The sequence below is a fragment of the Pleuronectes platessa genome, chromosome 16 (genome assembly GCF_947347685.1).
Source record: "Pleuronectes platessa chromosome 16, fPlePla1.1, whole genome shotgun sequence".
NCBI lineage: Eukaryota > Metazoa > Chordata > Actinopteri > Pleuronectiformes > Pleuronectidae > Pleuronectes > Pleuronectes platessa.
This window is the reverse complement of record NC_070641.1, coordinates 3,150,856-3,172,220: the sequence shown is the minus strand read 5'-3', so window position 1 is coordinate 3,172,220 and position 21,365 is coordinate 3,150,856. Positions and strand designations below refer to the sequence as shown.

General features: G+C 41.4%; 20 non-coding genes across 20 annotated transcripts; all 20 read left to right on the top strand.

The window, feature by feature from the left end:
• The first annotated feature begins 301 nt into the window (after positions 1-301).
• On the top strand, positions 302-372 carry trnag-gcc (transfer RNA glycine (anticodon GCC)). Its single transcript has one exon. It is a non-coding gene; the product is annotated as a tRNA-Gly (tRNA).
• A 762-nt stretch (positions 373-1,134) lies between these two features.
• On the top strand, positions 1,135-1,207 carry trnav-cac (transfer RNA valine (anticodon CAC)). The gene has a single exon. It is a non-coding gene; the product is annotated as a tRNA-Val (tRNA).
• Positions 1,208-4,779: 3,572 nt separating this feature from the next.
• Positions 4,780-4,852, top strand: trnam-cau (transfer RNA methionine (anticodon CAU)). Its single transcript has one exon. It is a non-coding gene; the product is annotated as a tRNA-Met (tRNA).
• Positions 4,853-5,834: 982 nt separating this feature from the next.
• Positions 5,835-5,905, top strand: trnag-gcc (transfer RNA glycine (anticodon GCC)). The gene has a single exon. It is a non-coding gene; the product is annotated as a tRNA-Gly (tRNA).
• A 769-nt stretch (positions 5,906-6,674) lies between these two features.
• trnam-cau (transfer RNA methionine (anticodon CAU)) lies at positions 6,675-6,747 on the top strand. The gene has a single exon. It is a non-coding gene; the product is annotated as a tRNA-Met (tRNA).
• Positions 6,748-7,736: 989 nt separating this feature from the next.
• Positions 7,737-7,807, top strand: trnag-gcc (transfer RNA glycine (anticodon GCC)). The gene has a single exon. It is a non-coding gene; the product is annotated as a tRNA-Gly (tRNA).
• A 769-nt stretch (positions 7,808-8,576) lies between these two features.
• On the top strand, positions 8,577-8,649 carry trnam-cau (transfer RNA methionine (anticodon CAU)). Its single transcript has one exon. It is a non-coding gene; the product is annotated as a tRNA-Met (tRNA).
• Positions 8,650-9,631: 982 nt separating this feature from the next.
• On the top strand, positions 9,632-9,702 carry trnag-gcc (transfer RNA glycine (anticodon GCC)). The gene has a single exon. It is a non-coding gene; the product is annotated as a tRNA-Gly (tRNA).
• A 769-nt stretch (positions 9,703-10,471) lies between these two features.
• trnam-cau (transfer RNA methionine (anticodon CAU)) lies at positions 10,472-10,544 on the top strand. The gene has a single exon. It is a non-coding gene; the product is annotated as a tRNA-Met (tRNA).
• A 982-nt stretch (positions 10,545-11,526) lies between these two features.
• Positions 11,527-11,597, top strand: trnag-gcc (transfer RNA glycine (anticodon GCC)). Its single transcript has one exon. It is a non-coding gene; the product is annotated as a tRNA-Gly (tRNA).
• Positions 11,598-12,366: 769 nt separating this feature from the next.
• trnam-cau (transfer RNA methionine (anticodon CAU)) lies at positions 12,367-12,439 on the top strand. The gene has a single exon. It is a non-coding gene; the product is annotated as a tRNA-Met (tRNA).
• Positions 12,440-13,428: 989 nt separating this feature from the next.
• trnag-gcc (transfer RNA glycine (anticodon GCC)) lies at positions 13,429-13,499 on the top strand. Its single transcript has one exon. It is a non-coding gene; the product is annotated as a tRNA-Gly (tRNA).
• A 769-nt stretch (positions 13,500-14,268) lies between these two features.
• Positions 14,269-14,341, top strand: trnam-cau (transfer RNA methionine (anticodon CAU)). The gene has a single exon. It is a non-coding gene; the product is annotated as a tRNA-Met (tRNA).
• A 982-nt stretch (positions 14,342-15,323) lies between these two features.
• On the top strand, positions 15,324-15,394 carry trnag-gcc (transfer RNA glycine (anticodon GCC)). Its single transcript has one exon. It is a non-coding gene; the product is annotated as a tRNA-Gly (tRNA).
• Positions 15,395-16,163: 769 nt separating this feature from the next.
• Positions 16,164-16,236, top strand: trnam-cau (transfer RNA methionine (anticodon CAU)). Its single transcript has one exon. It is a non-coding gene; the product is annotated as a tRNA-Met (tRNA).
• Positions 16,237-17,225: 989 nt separating this feature from the next.
• trnag-gcc (transfer RNA glycine (anticodon GCC)) lies at positions 17,226-17,296 on the top strand. The gene has a single exon. It is a non-coding gene; the product is annotated as a tRNA-Gly (tRNA).
• Positions 17,297-18,065: 769 nt separating this feature from the next.
• On the top strand, positions 18,066-18,138 carry trnam-cau (transfer RNA methionine (anticodon CAU)). The gene has a single exon. It is a non-coding gene; the product is annotated as a tRNA-Met (tRNA).
• Positions 18,139-19,120: 982 nt separating this feature from the next.
• On the top strand, positions 19,121-19,191 carry trnag-gcc (transfer RNA glycine (anticodon GCC)). Its single transcript has one exon. It is a non-coding gene; the product is annotated as a tRNA-Gly (tRNA).
• A 769-nt stretch (positions 19,192-19,960) lies between these two features.
• On the top strand, positions 19,961-20,033 carry trnam-cau (transfer RNA methionine (anticodon CAU)). The gene has a single exon. It is a non-coding gene; the product is annotated as a tRNA-Met (tRNA).
• Positions 20,034-21,022: 989 nt separating this feature from the next.
• On the top strand, positions 21,023-21,093 carry trnag-gcc (transfer RNA glycine (anticodon GCC)). Its single transcript has one exon. It is a non-coding gene; the product is annotated as a tRNA-Gly (tRNA).
• The last annotated feature ends 272 nt before the right edge of the window (positions 21,094-21,365 follow it).

Genomic DNA, 21,365 nt, shown 5'->3' with positions numbered 1-21,365 from the left:
ACAGCTCTTACGGTGTTTATAGATAAAGTTGCATGGGTCAGACCTTCTCTTAAGTGTCTTGCAGTTGGTTGTTCACATTAAAAGTAACAGACATAGCTACGTCAGGCTTGAGAGAAAGATACAAACCCTGCTCCTTTCTTACCATTGAACAATAGGCTGGTCACGCCTTGAGGCAGGTGTCAGTACCTCTCTTTCTATCGGCAGTCGAAAAAATAGCAGACAATCTGTCCAGGCACAGTATACTGGCACCTTAAGTGGACCTTGTCGAAATAACGTGAAGGTGAAATTAGCATAAAAATATGCACTGGTGGTTCAGTGGTAGAATTCTTTCCTGCCACGGGGGATCCCTGGGTTCGATTCCCGGCTAATGCAATAGACTAATTTTGGCTAAAATACTTGTATCTTGAAGGTTGAGTCTAATGGTCGTCATTTCCTTCTGGAATTAGTGTCTTTGTGTACTAGAAAATGAAAAGATAGTAAAGTGTACCATTCTATCATTTGAAATCTTAGTCATTTGTATGGCAACGAGTTTGACTTGAAATTGAGATCACAAACTGCAAGTAAGAACTGTTCATCAATAAGCAACATAAAGTAACCACACAGCTTTCTGTTTACTGGGTATGGGTATGAAGGTATGTCTAAGAATCTCATAGGATCAAGACCCTTCAGGTCTAATCACTTTTGTATTGGGGCTGTTTTTTTTGGCAGGCCAGCTAGGCTTTAAGCCCCACCCTGCCACATGTTTGAGTTGTTTGTTCATCAAGAGGACTATCGTTATTGTGGTAAAATACTCAAAGTTAACCAGGAAGGGATTCTGAGTTTTACATAGACTACATACTTCCACTACTAGCTACGATTGTTTAGAAATGACTTTACAAGCGTGGATATGTCATCACCTGGTAACTTTTCTTCCGGACTATTGAAAGGTTTGACAGAAACACTTGTCCTGACCCAATGGCTCTGTAAATAACATGTGGACTATTTGGACAAAGTACTGGAGATCAATGTTCTAGACTACAAACATGTCACCAACATTTTCTGACTTTTAGTACGATGGTTATGTGACGGACAAGTAGTCTTTCAAATTTCTATTTGTTTTACCCAAGGTTTTTGTCCATTTTCGTAGAAAAATAGGCCTCGTTGGCGCAGTAGGCAGCGCGTCAGTCTCACAATCTGAAGGTCGTGAGTTCGACCCTCACACGGGGCAAGTGTCATATTGTCTTATATAATCTTTTTATTACAGCAAGGTTCCAGCATTATTTAAGCAAGACAAGAGGATCCTCTTTTAACAGAGCAGAAACTGTGCAGACTCTTCAGTGGATTGACTCACGTGCTTTAAGGTGCAATTGTAGCTCCTGCTGAAGGAATCAAAGAGTAGTTGTAAGTTTCAGGTGAAACACAGAGCCAGCTACAAGTTGTGCTAATATCAGACCAGGGAGTGCCTTTTTATTAAGTGCAGAAAATATAGACTGACAGAGAGGTCCATAGCTGCTATAACCCTAACATTTGATACTTTTTCTGAGGAGGTGATATAATATATACTTTTATGCCGTAGATGTGCGGGGACCGAGCATTCATAGTTGTGCGTGAGTCGTGCTACAAATACACAGCCGAAACGCTAGTGGCGTTAGAGCTTCTATGCTAGCGTTGAGTGTCTTCCGGTTTCCTGTCAGCTTATTTACAAATTCTCTGGCCTCTGCTTACTTCCTAAACAATGACGAAAGTTAGTCAGCGGATCGTGTTGGAGCTGGAACTGATAGATTCTGAAGAGCAATGACTTGTACATAAAGAACGGCAACAAAGAAAATAAAGATGTCGTCCGTTTTTGTTCCTTCAACTCAATTCAAATCTGGCTGCGAATCTGCCGGATATGCTATGCTATCAAGCGGACCAATCACAGCTCTTACGGTGTTTATAGATAAAGTTGCATGGGTCAGACCTTCTCTTAAGTGTCTTGCAGTTGGTTGTTCACATTAAAAGTAACAGACATAGCTACGTCAGGCTTGAGAGAAAGATACAAACCCTGCTCCTTCATACCATTGAACAATAGGCTGGTCACGCCATGAGGCAGGTGTCAGTACCTCTCTTTCTACCGGCAGTCGAAAAAATAGCAGACAAACTTTCCAGGCACAGTATACTGGCACCTTAAGTGGACCTCGTCGAAGAAGAAGGAAGGTGAAATTTGCATAAATATATGCATTGGTGGTTCAGTGGTAGAATTCTCGCCTGCCACGCGGGAGGCCCGGGTTTATGGAGGACCATACATGACATAAGTAAAAATAAATAAATATATAAATGTATAAATAAATACAGAAATAAATAAATAAATAAATAAAAAAGGAAATAAATAAATTAATACAGAAATAAATAAATAAATATGTTAATACCAAAAGAAATGTCAAAATAAATGTCTTAAATATATTTGCACATTTATTTATTCCCTGATTCATTTCCTTTTCATTTGCAGTGTCCTTATGATAATGAGAAAGGCGGGCCTAACCGCAGTCTCGAGCAGGATTGGTCACAAGAGTGTAATGATCCAGCCCTACGTCTGCCTCTCAATGCTGACTGGTGTCCAGTAGCTGTTTGCAGCGTTGAGCCAGTTCACACTTAAAATGAACTAGTTCAAGTTCAGAGGGTTAGTTAAGGTTATTTTTTATTGGGATGATTTAGCTGTCAGTAGTCCTGACTGTGAGCGTCACGTGTTCTACTGAGCACAAGGAGCGAGCCGAGAGGAGAAGGAGGAAACAGAAACTCCAGCTCGGTACAAACCACCTGCAGCTTCTGCTCTGATCATGAAGCCGCTGATCTCTGAGCAGATGTGACCAGAGAAGCTCTGTGTTTCCACTGTTCCACAGAGTCACTAACTGGCTGTTTCATGGTGAAGAGCTCAAGTCTCAGTCACTGCCCGTGTCTCTGAGCGAGTGTGTGACGGAGCGCAGGGGCTGTGTGTGTGTGTAGCTCAGTTGACCAATCCTGCTCGAGACTGAGGTTAGGCCCGCCTTTCTCATTAGCATAAGGACAATGAAATGTGGAAATAAATAAATGTGGAAATAAATAAAAGTTGGAATAAAAGTGGAAATAAATAAATAAATGTGGAAATAAGTTTAAGACATTGATTTATTTAATTCTGCATTTATTTCCACATTTATTTATTTATTTCCACATTTATTCCAACTTTTATTTTTCGATTTCAGTGTCCTTATGCTAATGAGAAAGGCGGGCCTAACCTCAGTCTCGAGCAGGATTGGTCAACTGAGCTACACACACACACAGCCCCTGCGCTCCATCACACACTCGCTCAGAGACACGGGCAGTGACTGAGACTTGAGCTCTTCACCGTGAAACAGCCAGTTAGTGACTTTGTAGAACAGTGGAAACAGTGAAAACACAGAGTTTCTCTGGTCACATCTGCTCAGAGATCAGCTGCTTCATGATCAGAGCAGAGGCTGCAGGTGGTTTGTAACGAGCTGGAGTTTCTGTTTCCTTCTCCTCTCGGCTCGCTCCTTGTGCTCAGTACAACACGAGACGTGACGCTCACAGTCAGGACTACTGACAGCTAAATCATCCCAATAAAAAATAACCTTAACTAACCCTCTGAACTTGAACTAGTTCATTTTAAGTGTGAACTGGCTCAACGCTGCAAACAGCTACTGGACACTAGCATTGAGAGGCAGAAGTAGTAGGGCTGGATCATTACACTCCTGTGACCAATCCTGCATGAGACTGCGGTTAGGCCCGCCTTTCTCATTAGCATAAGGACACTGCAAATGAAAAGGAAATGTATCAGGGAATAAATAAATGTGCAAATATATTTAAGACATTTATTTTGACATTTCTCTTGGTATTAACATATTTAGTTATTTATTTCTGTATTTATTTATTTATTTCCATTTTTATTTATTCATTTATTTATTTATTTCTGTATTCATTTATACATATATATATTTATTTATTTTTACTTAAGTCATGTATGGTCCTCCATACGGGTTCGATTCCCGGCTAATGCAGTAGAATAACTTTGGCCAAAATACTTGTATCTCGCAGGTTGAGACTCATGGTCGTCATTTCCTTCTGGAATTAGTGTCTTTGTCTACTAGAAAATGAAAAGATAGTAAAGTATTCCATTCTATCCTTTGAAATCTAAATCTTTTATGTGGCAACGAGTTTGACTTGAAATTGAGATCACAAACTGCAAGTAAGAACCGTTCATCAATAAGCAACATAAAGTAACCACACTGCTTTCTGTTTACAGGGTATGGGTATGAAGGTATGTCTAAGAATCTCATAGGATCAAAAGCCTGGGCCCGTCAGGTCTAAATCACTTTCGTATTGGGGATGTTGTTTGTGGCGGCCAGCTAGGCTTTAAGCCCCACCCTGCCCCAGGTGTGAGTTGTTTGTTCCTCAAGAGGACTATCGTTATTGTGGTAAAATACTCAAAGTTAACTAGGAAGGAATTTTGAGTTTTACATAGACTACATACTTCCACTACTAGCTACAATTTTTTAGAAATGACTTTACAAGCGTGGATATGTCATCACCTGGTAACTTTTTTTCCGGACTATTGAAATGTTTGACAGAAACACTTGTCCTGACCCAATGGATCTGTAAATAACATGTGGACTATTTGGACAAAGTACTGGAGATCAATGTTCTAGACTACAAACATGTCACCAACATTTTCTGACTTTTAGTACGATGGCTATGTGACGGACAAGTAGTCTTTCAAATTTCTATTTGTTTTACCCAAGGTTTTTGTCCATTTTTGTAGAAAAATAGGACTCGTTGGCGCAGTAGGCAGCGCGTCAGTCTCATAATCTGAAGGTCGTGAGTTCGACCCTCACACGGGGCAAGTGTCATATTGTCTTATATAATCTTTTTATTACAGCAAGGTTCCAGCATTATTTAAGCAAGACAAGAGGATCCTCTTTTAACAGAGCAGAAACTGTGCAGACTCTTCAGTGGATTGACTCACGTGCTTTAAGGTGCAATTGTAGCTCCTGCTGAAGGAATCAAAGAGTAGTTGTAAGTTTCAGGTGAAACACAGAGCCAGCTACAAGTTGTGCTAATATCAGACCAGGGAGTGCCTTTTTATTAAGTGCAGAAAATATAGACTGACAGAGAGGTCCATAGCTGCTATAACCCTAACATTTGATACTTTTTCTGAGGAGGTGATATAATATATACATTTATGCCGTAGATGTGCGGGGACCGAGCATTCATAGTTGTGCGTGAGTCGTGCTACAAATACACAGCCGAAACGCTAGTGGCGTTAGAGCTTCTATGCTAGCGTTGAGTGTCTTCCGGTTTCCTGTCAGCTTATTTACAAATTCTCTGGCCTCTGCTTACTTCCTAAACAATGACGAAAGTTAGTCAGCGGATCGTGTTGGAGCTGGAACTGATAGATTCTGAAGAGCAATGACTTGTACATAAAGAACGGCAACGAAGAAAATAAAGATGTCGTCCGTTTTTGTTCCTTCAACTCAATTCAAATCTGGCTGCGAATCTGCCGGATATGCTATGCTATCAAGCGGACCAATCACAGCTCTTACGGTGTTTATAGATAAAGTTGCATGGGTCAGACCTTCTCTTAAGTGTCTTGCAGTTGGTTGTTCACATTAAAAGTAACAGACATAGCTACGTCAGGCTTGAGAGAAAGATACAAACCCTGCTCCTTCATACCATTGAACAATAGGCTGGTCACGCCATGAGGCAGGTGTCAGTACCTCTCTTTCTACCGGCAGTCGAAAAAATAGCAGACAAACTTTCCAGGCACAGTATACTGGCATCTTAAGTGGACCTCGTCGAAGAAGGTGAAATTTGCATAAATATATGCATTGGTGGTTCAGTGGTAGAATTCTCGCCTGCCACGCGGGAGGCCCGGGTTCGATTCCCGGCTAATGCAGTAGAATAACTTTGGCCAAAATACTTGTATCTCCTAGGTTGAGACTCATGGTCGTCATTTCCTTCTGGAATTAGTGTCTTTGTGTACTAGAAAATGAAAAGATAGTAAAGTATTCCATTCTATCCTTTGAAATCTAAATCTTTTATGTGGCAACGAGTTTGACTTGAAATTGAGATCACAAACTGCAAGTAAGAACCGTTCATCAATAAGCAACATAAAGTAACCACACTGCTTTCTGTTTACAGGGTATGGGTATGAAGGTATGTCTAAGAATCTCATAGGATCAAAAGCCTGGGCCCGTCAGGTCTAAATCACTTTCGTATTGGGGATGTTGTTTGTGGCGGCCAGCTAGGCTTTAAGCCCCACCGTTCCCCAGGTGTGAGTTGTTTGTTCATCAAGAGGACTATCGTTATTGTGGTAAAATACTCAAAGTTAACTAGGAAGGAATTTTGAGTTTTACATAGACTACATACTTCCACTACTAGCTACAATTTTTTAGAAATGACTTTACAAGCGTGGATATGTCATCACCTGGTAACTTTTTTTCCGGACTATTGAAAGGTTTGACAGAAACACTTGTCCTGACCCAATGGATCTGTAAATAACATGTGGACTATTTGGACAAAGTACTGGAGATCAATGTTCTAGACTACAAACATGTCACCAACATTTTCTGACTTTTAGTACGATGGCTATGTGACGGACAAGTAGTCTTTCAAATTTCAATTTGTTTTACCCAAGGTTTTTGTCCATTTTTGTAGAAAAATAGGCCTCGTTGGCGCAGTAGGCAGCGCGTCAGTCTCATAATCTGAAGGTCGTGAGTTCGACCCTCACACGGGGCAAGTGTCATATTGTCTTATATAATCTTTTTATTACAGCAAGGTTCCAGCATTATTTAAGCAAGACAAGAGGATCCTCTTTTAACAGAGCAGAAACTGTGCAGACTCTTCAGTGGATTGACTCACGTGCTTTAAGGTGCAATTGTAGCTCCTGCTGAAGGAATCAAAGAGTAGTTGTAAGTTTCAGGTGAAACACAGAGCCAGCTACAAGTTGTGCTAATATCAGACCAGGGAGTGCCTTTTTATTAAGTGCAGAAAATATAGACTGACAGAGAGGTCCATAGCTGCTATAACCCTAACATTTGATACTTTTTCTGAGGAGGTGATATAATATATACATTTATGCCGTAGATGTGCGGGGACCGAGCATTCATAGTTGTGCGTGAGTCGTGCTACAAATACACAGCCGAAACGCTAGTGGCGTTAGAGCTTCTATGCTAGCGTTGAGTGTCTTCCGGTTTCCTGTCAGCTTATTTACAAATTCTCTGGCCTCTGCTTACTTCCTAAACAATGACGAAAGTTAGTCAGCGGATCGTGTTGGAGCTGGAACTGATAGATTCTGAAGAGCAATGACTTGTACATAAAGAACGGCAACGAAGAAAATAAAGATGTCGTCCGTTTTTGTTCCTTCAACTCAATTCAAATCTGGCTGCGAATCTGCCGGATATGCTATGCTATCAAGCGGACCAATCACAGCTCTTACGGTGTTTATAGATAAAGTTGCATGGGTCAGACCTTCTCTTAAGTGTCTTGCAGTTGGTTGTTCACATTAAAAGTAACAGACATAGCTACGTCAGGCTTGAGAGAAAGATACAAACCCTGCTCCTTCATACCATTGAACAATAGGCTGGTCACGCCATGAGGCAGGTGTCAGTACCTCTCTTTCTACCGGCAGTCGAAAAAATAGCAGACAAACTTTCCAGGCACAGTATACTGGCACCTTAAGTGGACCTCGTCGAACAAGAAGGAAGGTGAAATTTGCATAAATATATGCATTGGTGGTTCAGTGGTAGAATTCTCGCCTGCCACGCGGGAGGCCCGGGTTCGATTCCCGGCTAATGCAGTAGAATAACTTTGGCCAAAATACTTGTATCTCGCAGGTTGAGACTCATGGTCGTCATTTCCTTCTGGAATTAGTGTCTTTGTCTACTAGAAAATGAAAAGATAGTAAAGTATTCCATTCTATCCTTTGAAATCTAAATCTTTTATGTGGCAACGAGTTTGACTTGAAATTGAGATCACAAACTGCAAGTAAGAACCGTTCATCAATAAGCAACATAAAGTAACCACACTGCTTTCTGTTTACAGGGTATGGGTATGAAGGTATGTCTAAGAATCTCATAGGATCAAAAGCCTGGGCCCGTCAGGTCTAAATCACTTTCGTATTGGGGATGTTGTTTGTGGCGGCCAGCTAGGCTTTAAGCCCCACCCTGCCCCAGGTGTGAGTTGTTTGTTCCTCAAGAGGACTATCGTTATTGTGGTAAAATACTCAAAGTTAACTAGGAAGGAATTTTGAGTTTTACATAGACTACATACTTCCACTACTAGCTACAATTTTTTAGAAATGACTTTACAAGCGTGGATATGTCATCACCTGGTAACTTTTTTTCCGGACTATTGAAAGGTTTGACAGAAACACTTGTCCTGACCCAATGGATCTGTAAATAACATGTGGACTATTTGGACAAAGTACTGGAGATCAATGTTCTAGACTACAAACATGTCACCAACATTTTCTGACTTTTAGTACGATGGCTATGTGACGGACAAGTAGTCTTTCAAATTTCTATTTGTTTTACCCAAGGTTTTTGTCCATTTTTGTAGAAAAATAGGCCTCGTTGGCGCAGTAGGCAGCGCGTCAGTCTCATAATCTGAAGGTCGTGAGTTCGACCCTCACACGGGGCAAGTGTCATATTGTCTTATATAATCTTTTTATTACAGCAAGGTTCCAGCATTATTTAAGCAAGACAAGAGGATCCTCTTTTAACAGAGCAGAAACTGTGCAGACTCTTCAGTGGATTGACTCACGTGCTTTAAGGTGCAATTGTAGCTCCTGCTGAAGGAATCAAAGAGTAGTTGTAAGTTTCAGGTGAAACACAGAGCCAGCTACAAGTTGTGCTAATATCAGACCAGGGAGTGCCTTTTTATTAAGTGCAGAAAATATAGACTGACAGAGAGGTCCATAGCTGCTATAACCCTAACATTTGATACTTTTTCTGAGGAGGTGATATAATATATACATTTATGCCGTAGATGTGCGGGGACCGAGCATTCATAGTTGTGCGTGAGTCGTGCTACAAATACACAGCCGAAACGCTAGTGGCGTTAGAGCTTCTATGCTAGCGTTGAGTGTCTTCCGGTTTCCTGTCAGCTTATTTACAAATTCTCTGGCCTCTGCTTACTTCCTAAACAATGACGAAAGTTAGTCAGCGGATCGTGTTGGAGCTGGAACTGATAGATTCTGAAGAGCAATGACTTGTACATAAAGAACGGCAACGAAGAAAATAAAGATGTCGTCCGTTTTTGTTCCTTCAACTCAATTCAAATCTGGCTGCGAATCTGCCGGATATGCTATGCTATCAAGCGGACCAATCACAGCTCTTACGGTGTTTATAGATAAAGTTGCATGGGTCAGACCTTCTCTTAAGTGTCTTGCAGTTGGTTGTTCACATTAAAAGTAACAGACATAGCTACGTCAGGCTTGAGAGAAAGATACAAACCCTGCTCCTTCATACCATTGAACAATAGGCTGGTCACGCCATGAGGCAGGTGTCAGTACCTCTCTTTCTACCGGCAGTCGAAAAAATAGCAGACAAACTTTCCAGGCACAGTATACTGGCATCTTAAGTGGACCTCGTCGAAGAAGGTGAAATTTGCATAAATATATGCATTGGTGGTTCAGTGGTAGAATTCTCGCCTGCCACGCGGGAGGCCCGGGTTCGATTCCCGGCTAATGCAGTAGAATAACTTTGGCCAAAATACTTGTATCTCCTAGGTTGAGACTCATGGTCGTCATTTCCTTCTGGAATTAGTGTCTTTGTCTACTAGAAAATGAAAAGATAGTAAAGTATTCCATTCTATCCTTTGAAATCTAAATCTTTTATGTGGCAACGAGTTTGACTTGAAATTGAGATCACAAACTGCAAGTAAGAACCGTTCATCAATAAGCAACATAAAGTAACCACACTGCTTTCTGTTTACAGGGTATGGGTATGAAGGTATGTCTAAGAATCTCATAGGATCAAAAGCCTGGGCCCGTCAGGTCTAAATCACTTTCGTATTGGGGATGTTGTTTGTGGCGGCCAGCTAGGCTTTAAGCCCCACCCTGCCCCAGGTGTGAGTTGTTTGTTCCTCAAGAGGACTATCGTTATTGTGGTAAAATACTCAAAGTTAACTAGGAAGGAATTTTGAGTTTTACATAGACTACATACTTCCACTACTAGCTACAATTTTTTAGAAATGACTTTACAAGCGTGGATATGTCATCACCTGGTAACTTTTTTTCCGGACTATTGAAAGGTTTGACAGAAACACTTGTCCTGACCCAATGGATCTGTAAATAACATGTGGACTATTTGGACAAAGTACTGGAGATCAATGTTCTAGACTACAAACATGTCACCAACATTTTCTGACTTTTAGTACGATGGCTATGTGACGGACAAGTAGTCTTTCAAATTTCTATTTGTTTTACCCAAGGTTTTTGTCCATTTTTGTAGAAAAATAGGCCTCGTTGGCGCAGTAGGCAGCGCGTCAGTCTCATAATCTGAAGGTCGTGAGTTCGACCCTCACACGGGGCAAGTGTCATATTGTCTTATATAATCTTTTTATTACAGCAAGGTTCCAGCATTATTTAAGCAAGACAAGAGGATCCTCTTTTAACAGAGCAGAAACTGTGCAGACTCTTCAGTGGATTGACTCACGTGCTTTAAGGTGCAATTGTAGCTCCTGCTGAAGGAATCAAAGAGTAGTTGTAAGTTTCAGGTGAAACACAGAGCCAGCTACAAGTTGTGCTAATATCAGACCAGGGAGTGCCTTTTTATTAAGTGCAGAAAATATAGACTGACAGAGAGGTCCATAGCTGCTATAACCCTAACATTTGATACTTTTTCTGAGGAGGTGATATAATATATACATTTATGCCGTAGATGTGCGGGGACCGAGCATTCATAGTTGTGCGTGAGTCGTGCTACAAATACACAGCCGAAACGCTAGTGGCGTTAGAGCTTCTATGCTAGCGTTGAGTGTCTTCCGGTTTCCTGTCAGCTTATTTACAAATTCTCTGGCCTCTGCTTACTTCCTAAACAATGACGAAAGTTAGTCAGCGGATCGTGTTGGAGCTGGAACTGATAGATTCTGAAGAGCAATGACTTGTACATAAAGAACGGCAACGAAGAAAATAAAGATGTCGTCCGTTTTTGTTCCTTCAACTCAATTCAAATCTGGCTGCGAATCTGCCGGATATGCTATGCTATCAAGCGGACCAATCACAGCTCTTACGGTGTTTATAGATAAAGTTGCATGGGTCAGACCTTCTCTTAAGTGTCTTGCAGTTGGTTGTTCACATTAAAAGTAACAGACATAGCTACGTCAGGCTTGAGAGAAAGATACAAACCCTGCTCCTTCATACCATTGAACAATAGGCTGGTCACGCCATGAGGCAGGTGTCAGTACCTCTCTTTCTACCGGCAGTCGAAAAAATAGCAGACAAACTTTCCAGGCACAGTATACTGGCATCTTAAGTGGACCTCGTCGAAGAAGGTGAAATTTGCATAAATATATGCATTGGTGGTTCAGTGGTAGAATTCTCGCCTGCCACGCGGGAGGCCCGGGTTCGATTCCCGGCTAATGCAGTAGAATAACTTTGGCCAAAATACTTGTATCTCCTAGGTTGAGACTCATGGTCGTCATTTCCTTCTGGAATTAGTGTCTTTGTGTACTAGAAAATGAAAAGATAGTAAAGTATTCCATTCTATCCTTTGAAATCTAAATCTTTTATGTGGCAACGAGTTTGACTTGAAATTGAGATCACAAACTGCAAGTAAGAACCGTTCATCAATAAGCAACATAAAGTAACCACACTGCTTTCTGTTTACAGGGTATGGGTATGAAGGTATGTCTAAGAATCTCATAGGATCAAAAGCCTGGGCCCGTCAGGTCTAAATCACTTTCGTATTGGGGATGTTGTTTGTGGCGGCCAGCTAGGCTTTAAGCCCCACCGTTCCCCAGGTGTGAGTTGTTTGTTCATCAAGAGGACTATCGTTATTGTGGTAAAATACTCAAAGTTAACTAGGAAGGAATTTTGAGTTTTACATAGACTACATACTTCCACTACTAGCTACAATTTTTTAGAAATGACTTTACAAGCGTGGATATGTCATCACCTGGTAACTTTTTTTCCGGACTATTGAAAGGTTTGACAGAAACACTTGTCCTGACCCAATGGATCTGTAAATAACATGTGGACTATTTGGACAAAGTACTGGAGATCAATGTTCTAGACTACAAACATGTCACCAACATTTTCTGACTTTTAGTACGATGGCTATGTGACGGACAAGTAGTCTTTCAAATTTCAATTTGTTTTACCCAAGGTTTTTGTCCATTTTTGTAGAAAAATAGGCCTCGTTGGCGCAGTAGGCAGCGCGTCAGTCTCATAATCTGAAGGTCGTGAGTTCGACCCTCACACGGGGCAAGTGTCATATTGTCTTATATAATCTTTTTATTACAGCAAGGTTCCAGCATTATTTAAGCAAGACAAGAGGATCCTCTTTTAACAGAGCAGAAACTGTGCAGACTCTTCAGTGGATTGACTCACGTGCTTTAAGGTGCAATTGTAGCTCCTGCTGAAGGAATCAAAGAGTAGTTGTAAGTTTCAGGTGAAACACAGAGCCAGCTACAAGTTGTGCTAATATCAGACCAGGGAGTGCCTTTTTATTAAGTGCAGAAAATATAGACTGACAGAGAGGTCCATAGCTGCTATAACCCTAACATTTGATACTTTTTCTGAGGAGGTGATATAATATATACATTTATGCCGTAGATGTGCGGGGACCGAGCATTCATAGTTGTGCGTGAGTCGTGCTACAAATACACAGCCGAAACGCTAGTGGCGTTAGAGCTTCTATGCTAGCGTTGAGTGTCTTCCGGTTTCCTGTCAGCTTATTTACAAATTCTCTGGCCTCTGCTTACTTCCTAAACAATGACGAAAGTTAGTCAGCGGATCGTGTTGGAGCTGGAACTGATAGATTCTGAAGAGCAATGACTTGTACATAAAGAACGGCAACGAAGAAAATAAAGATGTCGTCCGTTTTTGTTCCTTCAACTCAATTCAAATCTGGCTGCGAATCTGCCGGATATGCTATGCTATCAAGCGGACCAATCACAGCTCTTACGGTGTTTATAGATAAAGTTGCATGGGTCAGACCTTCTCTTAAGTGTCTTGCAGTTGGTTGTTCACATTAAAAGTAACAGACATAGCTACGTCAGGCTTGAGAGAAAGATACAAACCCTGCTCCTTCATACCATTGAACAATAGGCTGGTCACGCCATGAGGCAGGTGTCAGTACCTCTCTTTCTACCGGCAGTCGAAAAAATAGCAGACAAACTTTCCAGGCACAGTATACTGGCACCTTAAGTGGACCTCGTCGAACAAGAAGGAAGGTGAAATTTGCATAAATATATGCATTGGTGGTTCAGTGGTAGAATTCTCGCCTGCCACGCGGGAGGCCCGGGTTCGATTCCCGGCTAATGCAGTAGAATAACTTTGGCCAAAATACTTGTATCTCGCAGGTTGAGACTCATGGTCGTCATTTCCTTCTGGAATTAGTGTCTTTGTCTACTAGAAAATGAAAAGATAGTAAAGTATTCCATTCTATCCTTTGAAATCTAAATCTTTTATGTGGCAACGAGTTTGACTTGAAATTGAGATCACAAACTGCAAGTAAGAACCGTTCATCAATAAGCAACATAAAGTAACCACACTGCTTTCTGTTTACAGGGTATGGGTATGAAGGTATGTCTAAGAATCTCATAGGATCAAAAGCCTGGGCCCGTCAGGTCTAAATCACTTTCGTATTGGGGATGTTGTTTGTGGCGGCCAGCTAGGCTTTAAGCCCCACCCTGCCCCAGGTGTGAGTTGTTTGTTCCTCAAGAGGACTATCGTTATTGTGGTAAAATACTCAAAGTTAACTAGGAAGGAATTTTGAGTTTTACATAGACTACATACTTCCACTACTAGCTACAATTTTTTAGAAATGACTTTACAAGCGTGGATATGTCATCACCTGGTAACTTTTTTTCCGGACTATTGAAAGGTTTGACAGAAACACTTGTCCTGACCCAATGGATCTGTAAATAACATGTGGACTATTTGGACAAAGTACTGGAGATCAATGTTCTAGACTACAAACATGTCACCAACATTTTCTGACTTTTAGTACGATGGCTATGTGACGGACAAGTAGTCTTTCAAATTTCTATTTGTTTTACCCAAGGTTTTTGTCCATTTTTGTAGAAAAATAGGCCTCGTTGGCGCAGTAGGCACCGCGTCAGTCTCATAATCTGAAGGTCGTGAGTTCGACCCTCACACGGGGCAAGTGTCATATTGTCTTATATAATCTTTTTATTACAGCAAGGTTCCAGCATTATTTAAGCAAGACAAGAGGATCCTCTTTTAACAGAGCAGAAACTGTGCAGACTCTTCAGTGGATTGACTCACGTGCTTTAAGGTGCAATTGTAGCTCCTGCTGAAGGAATCAAAGAGTAGTTGTAAGTTTCAGGTGAAACACAGAGCCAGCTACAAGTTGTGCTAATATCAGACCAGGGAGTGCCTTTTTATTAAGTGCAGAAAATATAGACTGACAGAGAGGTCCATAGCTGCTATAACCCTAACATTTGATACTTTTTCTGAGGAGGTGATATAATATATACATTTATGCCGTAGATGTGCGGGGACCGAGCATTCATAGTTGTGCGTGAGTCGTGCTACAAATACACAGCCGAAACGCTAGTGGCGTTAGAGCTTCTATGCTAGCGTTGAGTGTCTTCCGGTTTCCTGTCAGCTTATTTACAAATTCTCTGGCCTCTGCTTACTTCCTAAACAATGACGAAAGTTAGTCAGCGGATCGTGTTGGAGCTGGAACTGATAGATTCTGAAGAGCAATGACTTGTACATAAAGAACGGCAACGAAGAAAATAAAGATGTCGTCCGTTTTTGTTCCTTCAACTCAATTCAAATCTGGCTGCGAATCTGCCGGATATGCTATGCTATCAAGCGGACCAATCACAGCTCTTACGGTGTTTATAGATAAAGTTGCATGGGTCAGACCTTCTCTTAAGTGTCTTGCAGTTGGTTGTTCACATTAAAAGTAACAGACATAGCTACGTCAGGCTTGAGAGAAAGATACAAACCCTGCTCCTTCATACCATTGAACAATAGGCTGGTCACGCCATGAGGCAGGTGTCAGTACCTCTCTTTCTACCGGCAGTCGAAAAAATAGCAGACAAACTTTCCAGGCACAGTATACTGGCATCTTAAGTGGACCTCGTCGAAGAAGGTGAAATTTGCATAAATATATGCATTGGTGGTTCAGTGGTAGAATTCTCGCCTGCCACGCGGGAGGCCCGGGTTCGATTCCCGGCTAATGCAGTAGAATAACTTTGGCCAAAATACTTGTATCTCCTAGGTTGAGACTCATGGTCGTCATTTCCTTCTGGAATTAGTGTCTTTGTGTACTAGAAAATGAAAAGATAGTAAAGTATTCCATTCTATCCTTTGAAATCTAAATCTTTTATGTGGCAACGAGTTTGACTTGAAATTGAGATCACAAACTGCAAGTAAGAACCGTTCATCAATAAGCAACATAAAGTAACCACACTGCTTTCTGTTTACAGGGTATGGGTATGAAGGTATGTCTAAGAATCTCATAGGATCAAAAGCCTGGGCCCGTCAGGTCTAAATCACTTTCGTATTGGGGATGTTGTTTGTGGCGGCCAGCTAGGCTTTAAGCCCCACCGTTCCCCAGGTGTGAGTTGTTTGTTCATCAAGAGGACTATCGTTATTGTGGTAAAATACTCAAAGTTAACTAGGAAGGAATTTTGAGTTTTACATAGACTACATACTTCCACTACTAGCTACAATTTTTTAGAAATGACTTTACAAGCGTGGATATGTCATCACCTGGTAACTTTTTTTCCGGACTATTGAAAGGTTTGACAGAAACACTTGTCCTGACCCAATGGATCTGTAAATAACATGTGGACTATTTGGACAAAGTACTGGAGATCAATGTTCTAGACTACAAACATGTCACCAACATTTTCTGACTTTTAGTACGATGGCTATGTGACGGACAAGTAGTCTTTCAAATTTCAATTTGTTTTACCCAAGGTTTTTGTCCATTTTTGTAGAAAAATAGGCCTCGTTGGCGCAGTAGGCAGCGCGTCAGTCTCATAATCTGAAGGTCGTGAGTTCGACCCTCACACGGGGCAAGTGTCATATTGTCTTATATAATCTTTTTATTACAGCAAGGTTCCAGCATTATTTAAGCAAGACAAGAGGATCCTCTTTTAACAGAGCAGAAACTGTGCAGACTCTTCAGTGGATTGACTCACGTGCTTTAAGGTGCAATTGTAGCTCCTGCTGAAGGAATCAAAGAGTAGTTGTAAGTTTCAGGTGAAACACAGAGCCAGCTACAAGTTGTGCTAATATCAGACCAGGGAGTGCCTTTTTATTAAGTGCAGAAAATATAGACTGACAGAGAGGTCCATAGCTGCTATAACCCTAACATTTGATACTTTTTCTGAGGAGGTGATATAATATATACATTTATGCCGTAGATGTGCGGGGACCGAGCATTCATAGTTGTGCGTGAGTCGTGCTACAAATACACAGCCGAAACGCTAGTGGCGTTAGAGCTTCTATGCTAGCGTTGAGTGTCTTCCGGTTTCCTGTCAGCTTATTTACAAATTCTCTGGCCTCTGCTTACTTCCTAAACAATGACGAAAGTTAGTCAGCGGATCGTGTTGGAGCTGGAACTGATAGATTCTGAAGAGCAATGACTTGTACATAAAGAACGGCAACGAAGAAAATAAAGATGTCGTCCGTTTTTGTTCCTTCAACTCAATTCAAATCTGGCTGCGAATCTGCCGGATATGCTATGCTATCAAGCGGACCAATCACAGCTCTTACGGTGTTTATAGATAAAGTTGCATGGGTCAGACCTTCTCTTAAGTGTCTTGCAGTTGGTTGTTCACATTAAAAGTAACAGACATAGCTACGTCAGGCTTGAGAGAAAGATACAAACCCTGCTCCTTCATACCATTGAACAATAGGCTGGTCACGCCATGAGGCAGGTGTCAGTACCTCTCTTTCTACCGGCAGTCGAAAAAATAGCAGACAAACTTTCCAGGCACAGTATACTGGCACCTTAAGTGGACCTCGTCGAAGAAGAAGGAAGGTGAAATTTGCATAAATATATGCATTGGTGGTTCAGTGGTAGAATTCTCGCCTGCCACGCGGGAGGCCCGGGTTCGATTCCCGGCTAATGCAGTAGAATAACTTTGGCCAAAATACTTGTATCTCGCAGGTTGAGACTCATGGTCGTCATTTCCTTCTGGAATTAGTGTCTTTGTCTACTAGAAAATGAAAAGATAGTAAAGTATTCCATTCTATCCTTTGAAATCTAAATCTTTTATGTGGCAACGAGTTTGACTTGAAATTGAGATCACAAACTGCAAGTAAGAACCGTTCATCAATAAGCAACATAAAGTAACCACACTGCTTTCTGTTTACAGGGTATGGGTATGAAGGTATGTCTAAGAATCTCATAGGATCAAAAGCCTGGGCCCGTCAGGTCTAAATCACTTTCGTATTGGGGATGTTGTTTGTGGCGGCCAGCTAGGCTTTAAGCCCCACCCTGCCCCAGGTGTGAGTTGTTTGTTCCTCAAGAGGACTATCGTTATTGTGGTAAAATACTCAAAGTTAACTAGGAAGGAATTTTGAGTTTTACATAGACTACATACTTCCACTACTAGCTACAATTTTTTAGAAATGACTTTACAAGCGTGGATATGTCATCACCTGGTAACTTTTTTTCCGGACTATTGAAAGGTTTGACAGAAACACTTGTCCTGACCCAATGGATCTGTAAATAACATGTGGACTATTTGGACAAAGTACTGGAGATCAATGTTCTAGACTACAAACATGTCACCAACATTTTCTGACTTTTAGTACGATGGCTATGTGACGGACAAGTAGTCTTTCAAATTTCTATTTGTTTTACCCAAGGTTTTTGTCCATTTTTGTAGAAAAATAGGCCTCGTTGGCGCAGTAGGCACCGCGTCAGTCTCATAATCTGAAGGTCGTGAGTTCGACCCTCACACGGGGCAAGTGTCATATTGTCTTATATAATCTTTTTATTACAGCAAGGTTCCAGCATTATTTAAGCAAGACAAGAGGATCCTCTTTTAACAGAGCAGAAACTGTGCAGACTCTTCAGTGGATTGACTCACGTGCTTTAAGGTGCAATTGTAGCTCCTGCTGAAGGAATCAAAGAGTAGTTGTAAGTTTCAGGTGAAACACAGAGCCAGCTACAAGTTGTGCTAATATCAGACCAGGGAGTGCCTTTTTATTAAGTGCAGAAAATATAGACTGACAGAGAGGTCCATAGCTGCTATAACCCTAACATTTGATACTTTTTCTGAGGAGGTGATATAATATATACATTTATGCCGTAGATGTGCGGGGACCGAGCATTCATAGTTGTGCGTGAGTCGTGCTACAAATACACAGCCGAAACGCTAGTGGCGTTAGAGCTTCTATGCTAGCGTTGAGTGTCTTCCGGTTTCCTGTCAGCTTATTTACAAATTCTCTGGCCTCTGCTTACTTCCTAAACAATGACGAAAGTTAGTCAGCGGATCGTGTTGGAGCTGGAACTGATAGATTCTGAAGAGCAATGACTTGTACATAAAGAACGGCAACGAAGAAAATAAAGATGTCGTCCGTTTTTGTTCCTTCAACTCAATTCAAATCTGGCTGCGAATCTGCCGGATATGCTATGCTATCAAGCGGACCAATCACAGCTCTTACGGTGTTTATAGATAAAGTTGCATGGGTCAGACCTTCTCTTAAGTGTCTTGCAGTTGGTTGTTCACATTAAAAGTAACAGACATAGCTACGTCAGGCTTGAGAGAAAGATACAAACCCTGCTCCTTCATACCATTGAACAATAGGCTGGTCACGCCATGAGGCAGGTGTCAGTACCTCTCTTTCTACCGGCAGTCGAAAAAATAGCAGACAAACTTTCCAGGCACAGTATACTGGCATCTTAAGTGGACCTCGTCGAAGAAGGTGAAATTTGCATAAATATATGCATTGGTGGTTCAGTGGTAGAATTCTCGCCTGCCACGCGGGAGGCCCGGGTTCGATTCCCGGCTAATGCAGTAGAATAACTTTGGCCAAAATACTTGTATCTCCTAGGTTGAGACTCATGGTCGTCATTTCCTTCTGGAATTAGTGTCTTTGTGTACTAGAAAATGAAAAGATAGTAAAGTATTCCATTCTATCCTTTGAAATCTAAATCTTTTATGTGGCAACGAGTTTGACTTGAAATTGAGATCACAAACTGCAAGTAAGAACCGTTCATCAATAAGCAACATAAAGTAACCACACTGCTTTCTGTTTACAGGGTATGGGTATGAAGGTATGTCTAAGAATCTCATAGGATCAAAAGCCTGGGCCCGTCAGGTCTAAATCACTTTCGTATTGGGGATGTTGTTTGTGGCGGCCAGCTAGGCTTTAAGCCCCACCGTTCCCCAGGTGTGAGTTGTTTGTTCATCAAGAGGACTATCGTTATTGTGGTAAAATACTCAAAGTTAACTAGGAAGGAATTTTGAGTTTTACATAGACTACATACTTCCACTACTAGCTACAATTTTTTAGAAATGACTTTACAAGCGTGGATATGTCATCACCTGGTAACTTTTTTTCCGGACTATTGAAAGGTTTGACAGAAACACTTGTCCTGACCCAATGGATCTGTAAATAACATGTGGACTATTTGGACAAAGTACTGGAGATCAATGTTCTAGACTACAAACATGTCACCAACATTTTCTGACTTTTAGTACGATGGCTATGTGACGGACAAGTAGTCTTTCAAATTTCTATTTGTTTTACCCAAGGTTTTTGTCCATTTTTGTAGAAAAATAGGCCTCGTTGGCGCAGTAGGCAGCGCGTCAGTCTCATAATCTGAAGGTCGTGAGTTCGACCCTCACACGGGGCAAGTGTCATATTGTCTTATATAATCTTTTTATTACAGCAAGGTTCCAGCATTATTTAAGCAAGACAAGAGGATCCTCTTTTAACAGAGCAGAAACTGTGCAGACTCTTCAGTGGATTGACTCACGTGCTTTAAGGTGCAATTGTAGCTCCTGCTGAAGGAATCAAAGAGTAGTTGTAAGTTTCAGGTGAAACACAGAGCCAGCTACAAGTTGTGCTAATATCAGACCAGGGAGTGCCTTTTTATTAAGTGCAGAAAATATAGACTGACAGAGAGGTCCATAGCTGCTATAACCCTAACATTTGATACTTTTTCTGAGGAGGTGATATAATATATACATTTATGCCGTAGATGTGCGGGGACCGAGCATTCATAGTTGTGCGTGAGTCGTGCTACAAATACACAGCCGAAACGCTAGTGGCGTTAGAGCTTCTATGCTAGCGTTGAGTGTCTTCCGGTTTCCTGTCAGCTTATTTACAAATTCTCTGGCCTCTGCTTACTTCCTAAACAATGACGAAAGTTAGTCAGCGGATCGTGTTGGAGCTGGAACTGATAGATTCTGAAGAGCAATGACTTGTACATAAAGAACGGCAACGAAGAAAATAAAGATGTCGTCCGTTTTTGTTCCTTCAACTCAATTCAAATCTGGCTGCGAATCTGCCGGATATGCTATGCTATCAAGCGGACCAATCACAGCTCTTACGGTGTTTATAGATAAAGTTGCATGGGTCAGACCTTCTCTTAAGTGTCTTGCAGTTGGTTGTTCACATTAAAAGTAACAGACATAGCTACGTCAGGCTTGAGAGAAAGATACAAACCCTGCTCCTTCATACCATTGAACAATAGGCTGGTCACGCCATGAGGCAGGTGTCAGTACCTCTCTTTCTACCGGCAGTCGAAAAAATAGCAGACAAACTTTCCAGGCACAGTATACTGGCACCTTAAGTGGACCTCGTCGAAGAAGAAGGAAGGTGAAATTTGCATAAATATATGCATTGGTGGTTCAGTGGTAGAATTCTCGCCTGCCACGCGGGAGGCCCGGGTTCGATTCCCGGCTAATGCAGTAGAATAACTTTGGCCAAAATACTTGTATCTCGCAGGTTGAGACTCATGGTCGTCATTTCCTTCTGGAATTAGTGTCTTTGTCTACTAGAAAATGAAAAGATAGTAAAGTATTCCATTCTATCCTTTGAAATCTAAATCTTTTATGTGGCAACGAGTTTGACTTGAAATTGAGATCACAAACTGCAAGTAAGAACCGTTCATCAATAAGCAACATAAAGTAACCACACTGCTTTCTGTTTACAGGGTATGGGTATGAAGGTATGTCTAAGA